Source organism: Protopterus annectens, chromosome 1.part2, assembly GCF_019279795.1.
Source record: "Protopterus annectens isolate FY-2018-M chromosome 1.part2, PAN1.0, whole genome shotgun sequence".
NCBI classification, from domain to species: Eukaryota; Metazoa; Chordata; order Ceratodontiformes; family Protopteridae; genus Protopterus; species Protopterus annectens.
Window position 1 is genome coordinate 176872414 of NC_056727.1, and position 9608 is coordinate 176882021.

At 39.1% G+C, this 9608-nt stretch overlaps 1 long non-coding RNA gene across 1 annotated transcript in view; it reads right to left on the reverse strand.

The window, feature by feature from the left end:
- Positions 1-411: 411 nt before the first annotated feature.
- Positions 412-9608, reverse strand: part of LOC122792457 — a 20051-nt gene continuing 10854 nt past the window's right edge. Inside the window, exons 2-3 of the long non-coding RNA XR_006363309.1 lie at positions 4315-4318; positions 412-897 (exon numbers count right to left, since the gene is read on the reverse strand). This is a non-coding gene — a long non-coding RNA (uncharacterized LOC122792457). The remainder of the gene's footprint in view (positions 898-4314; positions 4319-9608) is intronic.

Below are 9608 nucleotides of genomic sequence, written 5' to 3' on the forward strand. Positions count from 1 at the left end.
CCCAGCCAATAAGAGACTTCGTTCTAGTGTACTAGTTGGCCGAGTCGGAGCCGAGCCCATCAGTTATGAATGTAGGCGAGATGGATCCCATACATCCGAAGTTATGGTAAGTACATAACTAAAAGTTTCATCATGCGATAAGATGAATACAGAGATAACTTGTGTAGCACACACGCATGCATGCACATACACACACACACACACACACACACACACACACATGCAAACATACACAAACATACACATGCATATGCATATATAAGGCAAAATGTTTTGAAGCTTCTATGCTTCTTTCTAGAATCAGCATAAAAGATTACAACTGGATATATTAGTTTGGCAACATGGTACATTTTGCAAGACAGCATTAATGTATATATGCCATCTGAAGTTATTTAGGGCAATTATGGCCATCTGTAACAACTTCTAATTTGTTTACAAAATACCTCTTAAGCATGATCTCTTGAAATAACGTGACCATATGCATAACTTGTTAGAAGTAATGGAGGACTATTTTACTTTTATGTATAGAAACAGTTGAGTGAAAGGGACACGATAAAACAATTGCATCAGAGAATAATGTTTCCCTAAAAACTAGTCCAACAGATATAAGACAGAAGTACAATCTCATAAGAGTATTTCATGTAGTTTAGTCCTGCCTTCAATAAAACTGATTTCTTTATTGTAAAATGCAGTTTTATTATTTGAAATTTTAACTGTAATGAATAAAACAAAGCTAGATATTCAGATGTCCATGGTGTGCAAGGGCTCAGTGAACTTGACTTGGTGCAGTGGCTAGTAACAGCAGAACGGATTTCATCCAGCAGTTTAAAAGATGGTAAGGTGAGGACATGTTCACTTCTTGTCTGGTTCAGGTACTTCACTGGAGATTACTCTTACCTAGAGTAATGAAAAGAAACAACACAAGTCACTGGTAGGTTATGAATGCAGCCGTGACTACAGTATGTGTCTCTGTACAGTAATACTGGTATGGTAATTGGGAGTAGTAGGAATATGTCTAAAAACAAAAATCAGTTTTGCAAGATTACTGCTCAATGGGCACTTTTTTAATATCCTGAGTGATAGAGGAGTAAGTGCATTAAAAGATGTTTTAATAAATACAGTACCATATATCAGAAAGTAAACAGAAGGGGTAATGAAAGCAATGCTTTTTCAGAGGAGGCATCCAAAATTTAAGGGTAAAAAAAAAAAAAACAGAAAAAATACCAGAAAAAATACCATGGCACAGAACAGGATAAGAAAAAGAGATACAGCAAAGATGGCAGGAGATCACAGAAAGGGGCAACTACAAGAAATTAACAATGTGTGATCATTTTTCTGCAATTATATTAATGAAAGGTTGCTGCGGAAGTATTGTGCTATGAAGAATTAAGCAGCTACATCTGTGCTAAACAGGTGAAAAACTTTTGAACTAGATAATTACAAGAAGGGAGGATCCTGTTGTAATTTTTAGACCCATTAGTGCAAATCCTGAAATGGTGAGGTATTATTTGCTGTATCTTGGAAAATTCCACCTTCTCCAAGGTGCAGGAATTTCATTGTTAGTGTACGGATAGATGGATGGATAGAAGCAGAGGTGCTGGGGTGCGGGGTGGTTGACTTCCTGCATAACAGTGAGTTTTGCACGTCACTTTTTTCCTATAGGATATTCAAAGCTTCAGGACTGTCTCTATCAAGTCTTAAACTTCTAATATGTTGAGGCCACAAGAAACAGAACAATAAAGCAAAATGTAAGGCAAACAATTTAAGAAGAAAGAACAAAAACAAATCTACAGGATGTGGTATAAGTACAACCCACCAAATGTAGTGCTCACTCATGGCAGAGTGCTGTAATGCCAGTTAAAGCACATAGCAGAAAATTGACCAAAGTGTACATCTTATTCCCCATTTTAAGTAATAAATCTCTTACAATAAATAAGCTAATATCCATCAGTAATCACTGTTGGAGCATTCACTACTTATGGGGAAGATCCTGCCCAAGCTAGCATAATAAAGATTGGTATCTTCCTCTCGTCCTGTATGTCCAATGTATGCCTAAAGTGCAAGAATGCACAGCGGTACATAAGGGATATTTAGGTGTGAAAATTGTCAGGATATGCGTGCCCCAGACCAAAGGTGTAGAAGCCAAAGGAACAGTGGTTCATTCAGACAAATGGCAAGTTCTTACACAACTCTACCTTCTGACACCACACTTTGTATCATAGGTCGTAAGTAGCAACTTTTATCTTTGTATTAAAGTGCTAAGCTGTGTGCTGATTGTACTAGATTGATAAATTCTCTGGAGCTTTTCTACCCAGGCCTCAGCTGAAAAGGGGTCACCTGGACCTAGACAGACTTTTTAGGGAAATAAATGCAAATAAATGAATTCATTTTGCAGCTAGATGCTATTTTCATTAAATGGGATTTCACTCAAGGAACAAAAATGGACTACTTGTTAAAGTACATAGTAAGGTTTCTTTACCTTAAAACACATCTTTGGGGACCCTACAGCCAATCATCTACCTAAAAATAATGTATACTTTTCTGAACCTGTCATATGGCAAGTATTTCTAAGTGAAACCATAATTTGTCTTGGTTAAAGACACCAGTTTTTATGACTCACTAACCTGGCTGTCTGGTACAGAAGAACGGAACCCTTAGTACAACCCAGGTGTCTGGGGTTAAAATAGTGTCCCTAGTAGTACAGAAGCCAGGGAGGGAGGGAGATGAGAAGGGGCTTGCCTCTTCCAGGGGACAGGAGAGTTGTGGGTGCACAGGGAGCACATAGAGTGGTAGAGTTTCTGTGTTGAAGGTAAGCAAAGCTAACTCCTGTTCTAGAAGTAATGAGGCGGGGCTGTTTGCTGGCACTGTCCTTTGTGGAAATGAGGGATGGCCACCAAGGTCAGTTCGTTACTCATCCCCTTTGTATTCTGCTAGCCAAGCATCTGCATGGGTAACACTAGGGCATATGCAGAAAACATCAAACCACTTGTGCTGTTTGTCTGTCTGTTGTCCCTAATGATTGACCATCGCCCTGATGATGAGGAACAAATGGGTCAAATGGCCAGGAGTAGTTTGATGATTGGCAGACAGTGTGTGTGTGTGTGTGTGTGTGTGTGTGTGTGTGTGTGTGTGTGTGTGTGTGTGTGTGTGTGTGTGTGTGTGTGTGTGTGTGTGTGTGTGTGTGTGTGGGTGAAAATAAATTGTTTTTTAGACAGTACAATTTAATGTCAGGAATCAAGCACAGGATGCAGCAGGTTCATAGCCTGCTTATGCAAATACTTCTAATAAGATGTTAATGTAATAATAAAAGTGTGTAATGAGAGCATTGTAATCATGAAGTTACTACAAATTACAAAGACTTTCTTACTACACTTTGCCTTTAGCGAAGCACAGGGGAGTGAGCAAACATTATTTTTCCATTCATTTTAAACAAAAATTAATTAATTTAATGTTAAAGCAAAGTTAAAACTAAAGGTGAAATGTGTTGAGCAAGTTGTTGGAGTCCCAAAGAATACATCATGTTTTATAAATCCTTTCCCCTGCTGTATCTTTGTTGAATACATCATGTTTAATAAATCCTTTCCCCCTGCTGTATCTTTGTTGTTGTATACTAAATACTGGTGACCAAATTGTCTTAGTTGTGCTTCTAACATTGACTAAGGTATAAGTTCTGTAATGAATGCTTCAGCAATTGGCTAAGTTTCTGGTGTCATTCTAAGGGGGTCCAGTACCTGTCACCCCTGGAATTTCAGTTGCTGGCTAAGGCTCTTGCCACACCCATAGTGCCTTTTTAGGCAATGTCACAAGAAAAAAATTCCCAACATAAAGATACCCCTCTAAAAGCAACCTCAAGGTTATGCTAATAAATGCTAGGAGTCTAAACCTGAAACTGCACTTAGTGGAAGCATCCCTTACCTTGGAAGATGCTGACATTTGTGCAGTCACAGAGACCTGGTTTAAGGCTGCTGAGAGTACCCCAGCTGTACCGGGTTACATCTACTTCCACACGTTCAGACCACAAACTGGAGGCATGAGAACTAAAGGAGGTGGTGCATCATTATATATTAAAAATAAATTCATGTCTAGATTGGTTATGCAGCACAATTCCCCTGGAATTACTTCAGGTGCTATTGACTGTTGTTAAGACTCCTCTCCAAGTCATTGCCAGCTATAGGACCCCCGCCATGAATCAGGACATCCACTCAGCCTACTTGGATCTACTTGAGTCAATCAAGATATAACCTAACACCCTGGTTTTGGGCAACTTTAATTACCCTTCCATTGACTGGGTAAATTAAACATGTTCTAACTCACTTGCCTAAAGGTTCCTGGATTTCATTAACTCCAGTGCCCTGGATCAGCTGGTTGATACCTCTACAAGGGGCTCAAATATCCTGGAACTGATACTCACCAACATGGGGGACTGTTGCACCATCCCCACCACCCCCAGTGTATTGCCCTCCCTGGTGCAGTCTGACCACAAATCAATCTCGTTAGTAGTAACTATAACACCATACCCCCCCCCCCCATAGCAGCAATTAGAATAAAAAACTTTTCCAAGTCCAATTATAGCCTCTTACGTGACAGCATAAATAACTTCATAGCCCCTGCCCTCACAGATGAAAAGGACACCTGTGCTGGGTTATACACCAATGCATTATACAAACATTTATACAATTGTATTGACACTGCTGTGCCTGACAGGACTGAAGTAAGATCTTCAAGGAGGAACAAAGCTGCCTGGTGGACATCTGCCAGTAACAGGCTGTACAGTAAGAGAAAGAAATTGCTCTCTAAGAATAGGAGGGAAAAATCTCAAAGCAGGAAACACTCCCTCCTCAACTTAAACAAACAAATAGGACTCCTAGTGAAGTCTTCCAAAGCTAAGTACAAATCCAAATTAGCTTCCCAAACTAAGGACAAGCATAAGGCATTCTTTAGTTACATCTGTAACCTCAAAGGAAAGTCCCAGATTTGCATTGAACTTGTAGTCAATGGTACTACATATACAGAACCTGTGGATGTAGCAAACCTGCTGGCTGACAGATTCAGTGAAAGTTTCACTCCCCTGTCTCCGCTACACATACCCCTAAGCATCCATACCACCTGTCCATCACCTAGCATCTCAAAGGAGCAGATCTTAAATGCCTTCTTTGAGGCCAAACATACAGCCTGTATGGGACCAGATAACATCACAGGCTATGTTCTACATGGGTTAAAACAGGAGTTAGCAACACTACTGCGTACTCTCTTTAATCACAGCCTAAGTACTGGCTTTGTCCCAGAGAAATGGAAAACAGCTACCGTCATCCCTTTCCACAAAGGAAGTACATCCACTGACCCCAGGAACTATAGACCCATTAGCTTGACCAGCCTTATCTGCAAGGCAATGGAGCGAAATCTCCAAATGCTTGATCCCACCGAGTTTAGCTTTGTCAAGGGGAGATGATGTTTGTTAAACTTGGTGGACTTCTTCAAGACAGTCACCAAAGCCCTAGATGAGGGTAAATCTGTCCATACAGCTTACCAGACTTGGCCAAGGCCTTCGACACAATCATCCACTCAGGCTTCACTGATAAGCTCATTCAGTTAAAATAGGAGACTCCACCTCCTCTGGCAGACCTGTAACCAGCAGTGTCCCACAGGGATAGGTCCTGGGACCCCTGCTGTTTGGAATCTACTTCTCTTAAGTCCAGGCAAAAAATAAAGGTCTGTGGCTGACTATGTTTGCAGATAACTGCAAACTGGGAGCAGTCACTGAGTCCCCAAACAATGTCAGCATCCTGCAAGAGAGACATAAACTGACTAATAATTGGTGCCAAGGTCATGGTCTTAAACTAAATGCAAAACATGCATTTTCATCCCCTTCAGCAAGGGCGATGTTCCTGTAAACTACCACATAAATAGCAATACCCTAAGCACATATTCAGTGGTGAGAGATGTAGTCACACAGGTTGAAAGCAACCTTACCTTCAATCACCATGTCTCCACAGTAGTAAGAAGGGCATTCTATACTGCTCATCTCATAAGTAAGGGCATTGCTTCCAGAAAAAAAGAGGTTATAATCCTCCTGTATTCTTCCCTCATCAGGCCTATAATTGAGTACAGTGCTCCCTTTGATATGTACCTTTCCAAGCACCTGCAGCAATTGGAGGGACCACAAAGGTTTCTTACAAAGAAGGTTCAGGCCCTCCAGCATCTGTCGTGTGTAGATAGACTGAAATCACTGTCATTTTACTCTGTGTTATATAGACTGCTCAGAGTTGACCTGTGTCTTGCATATAAGGCAATCTCTGACCCTTCTTTAATGGAAATGTTGCATATTCACAAGTCAAATGGTGCACGAGTCACTCTCTCTAAGGATCTTAACCTGTTATGCGACATCAATAGAACCTGCTAGAGGGATAGATACGTCTCCCAGAGGATGCCTCATCTTTGGAACAGACTTCCAATTCATGTTAAACAGAGCCCCTTGTTGACCCTACTTAAGCAAAATTTGGATGACTGAATGGGTGACCGGAATTTCACCCTGGGGGTTCCACCTGCGTCTCTCTTTGACAGGGGCAATAGGTGCTGATTTTAGTGTCTGCTTTAAAACGGACATTCTTGGGTATAAAGGTTTAACTTGGCTAGGCTTGTAAGGGCCCCAGGGCCATTAGCCTAGTAACTTCCAATGATATTCAGGACTGATGTTTTCAGAATAAGTTTTTTGTGTGACGTAATCTGCAGATGCATGTACAATTAACAAATAAGAGATGTTTGTTTGACTTTCCCTGCAGCCATATGGTTTGGCAGGACTGAGTTAATGACAATGCTATATGGATTCTAATCTGAGTTTTAAAATGATTATATGAATGCTGTAATGACATTGCTGCCCCAACCAATAAGCACTCACTCACAGTACTGTGTTGGGCTGTCTGTTAAAATACAGCAAATTTGACAACTAGGGTGAAGTGTCCTGAAAAGTAAAATGATTTGGTGTGGATTTCAGCAGCTGATTGCCTGCTTGAAAATATCATTTCTTTCTAGACTGTTCCCTTGGGTCTACTATATCAAATAAAAATGCACAAGCTCTAAACATACATGCTTAAATATTTTTTAACATATAGTAATCAAGATCTAAACAGGAATACTCAACAAATGCAGATTTTCATGCAGACAGCACCCAGCATTCAAAAGAAGGTGTCACTATACTTTTCTCCACCCTTTATTTACATATTCTCACCTCAAGGTCACAGAAACTTAGAGAAGGCATTTACAGAAATGAAAGAATTTCTCTTTCTAGGACCCCTCAATCCTGGAGTTAAAAAAAAAAAAAAAAAAAGGCACAGTTTATTTATGCTAAGGTGATTTCTCGTAGTCTTTTTGAATAGCAGTTTGGATCTAATTGTTGTTATTGTGCAGTTTTGTACTAAACTGCAAATTTCAGACATCTTTCTGTGCTTTACTCATATTTCTCTCTCCCCTGTTAACCTTTCTGCTGTAAACTGTTCAGTCACTAATGTTTTCTCCTATATGGTTTCCTTCTCACAGTTTAGAAAAAAAATAAAATAAAATGTGTTTTGAGAAAAAAATAGCAAGCAGATAAATCTGGTCTAGAGCAAGCTAATGTCACCGGTTTGTTAATGTGATGCATTTTGATCTAGATGCTGAATGCTTCTAAGACTCCTTACAGACATCTCATGACATGTATTAAAAACATGACATGGCTGGGTCCATAGTCATGTGGTTGCTCCTAGTAAGACATTTATATAGTAACAAAACTGCACAATAACAATAAAACTGCATTCACAGGTTTGCTGCAAATTTATAAAGGCTGAATTTCACTTCACCTTGCCTTTACTGAAGTTATGCCTTCACTGTTGCATGGGAGAATGAGCAGTTGAAAAGTTTTTAGGGTGTAGATAAATTACCTGCTGAGCCTTTTGGTGGGACCCTCATCCCTCACCCTAGCTGTAATTATATTTCTAAACATTCCTGCTATACCAATAATATTAAATAGTGCAAGTTAAAGACAATCTGTAGAATTTCAGACATCTTTCTGTACTTTACTCATATCCCCCCTGTTAACCTTTCTGTTGTAAACTGTTCAGTCACTAATGTTTTCTCCTGAGCAGTCCCCCGATCAGTAACAAATTTACTTATTAAAACAGGGTTCATCACATAAGATTAATCTTTACCACATCCCTTATAGGTTCAAAGGTAAATATCAGTTTGCAGACTATTTCAAGTGTGGCCAACAACCAGAGGTCAGAATCAAACCTTGTACCTTGTATCCATAATGAAAGACTTAAACCATTATGCTAACCCCATCTCTTCTCTTCTTTGAATATGCCTTGGCAAACTCCCACTCTCATCCTCACACTCAGCAAGATGATTTCCTGTTGCACAAAATTTCTTCTTCAAATTAACAGATGACCTCTTCCATCACAGACCCTGGGATCTGTAGACCCATATTCATCACTAGTATGATATATAAAATTATACGCTGCATCATAATTGAGCTTATAAACATTGAAATCTTTTGACCCTATTCAGTTTTGGTTCATAAAAGTCATGTCTTCTCTGCTTAACCTGGCTGATTTCTTTGAAAGAGTTCCTCCAGCCATGGATAAGGATCAGTCTGTCCACACTACCTATCTGGACACTGCAAACACCTTTGACATAAGTCACTAAATAATGACATACATTTGAGTTTCAGAATTCATAACCTTCACAAAGTGCATGCTAACACAAATCATGTTATTCTAGCAACTTTTTAAGGTTATAAGAGCAATATTTGAAATTTGTCCCTATTTTTGGGCCTTGGTCCCCCCAATATTGCACACTTTGTCCAGATTTTTTGTGCTAAGAGATTGAGAAGTATGGCTGGGATACAGGATCTGAATTGCCTAGCCATACTAAAGACTTGTTAAGTTTAATTCTGGTGGCCTCCAAAAAAAAAAAAGCAATTACTAGAAAATCAAAATCAAAGTCTAAACCAACTGTACTTGAAGTAGTGAATATTGTAACAGAGATAAAAGAACAGGAAGTGGGATCTTTAAAAAAGGTAGGAGCCACAAATTGTGGGAACATTACATGCAGAAAATGTTTTGGGGAGAAATGAGGTTAAGAGAAGGGAAGAACTGAACAATTTATGCAATGCTGGATTGATTATATTGTATAGAAGAATATATGTGATGTATAATGTTTGCAAACGTGGACTTAATATGGTTTGTTTACTTTTGTTTAAATGTAAGTTTACCTGTATCACAAGTTGTAATGCAATAAAGGTGTTTAAAGGTATTCTGAATATGTATAAACTGCTAATGTTTTGGTCCGCAAATTAAAACACAGAAGGATGAAGAGAAACATATATTGGAAAAAGAGGTGAACTCACTCCCTTAGGCTCCACTATTGTATGTTTAGTCCTGTGGAAAATAGAACAGGCAAAGAACAAGTATTGAGTTTTACTATTTTTATAGCAGCAATTGTTTTCCTTTTCAAAAGATTATTGTTGTATTTTTTTGAGCAGTGATGCCCTTAGCTTTGTTTTGCCACAAGCATATAAATTTAGTTATAAGAAATGGAAAATGGCCAAATAGTTAAAGGATCATAGGAGGTTACTA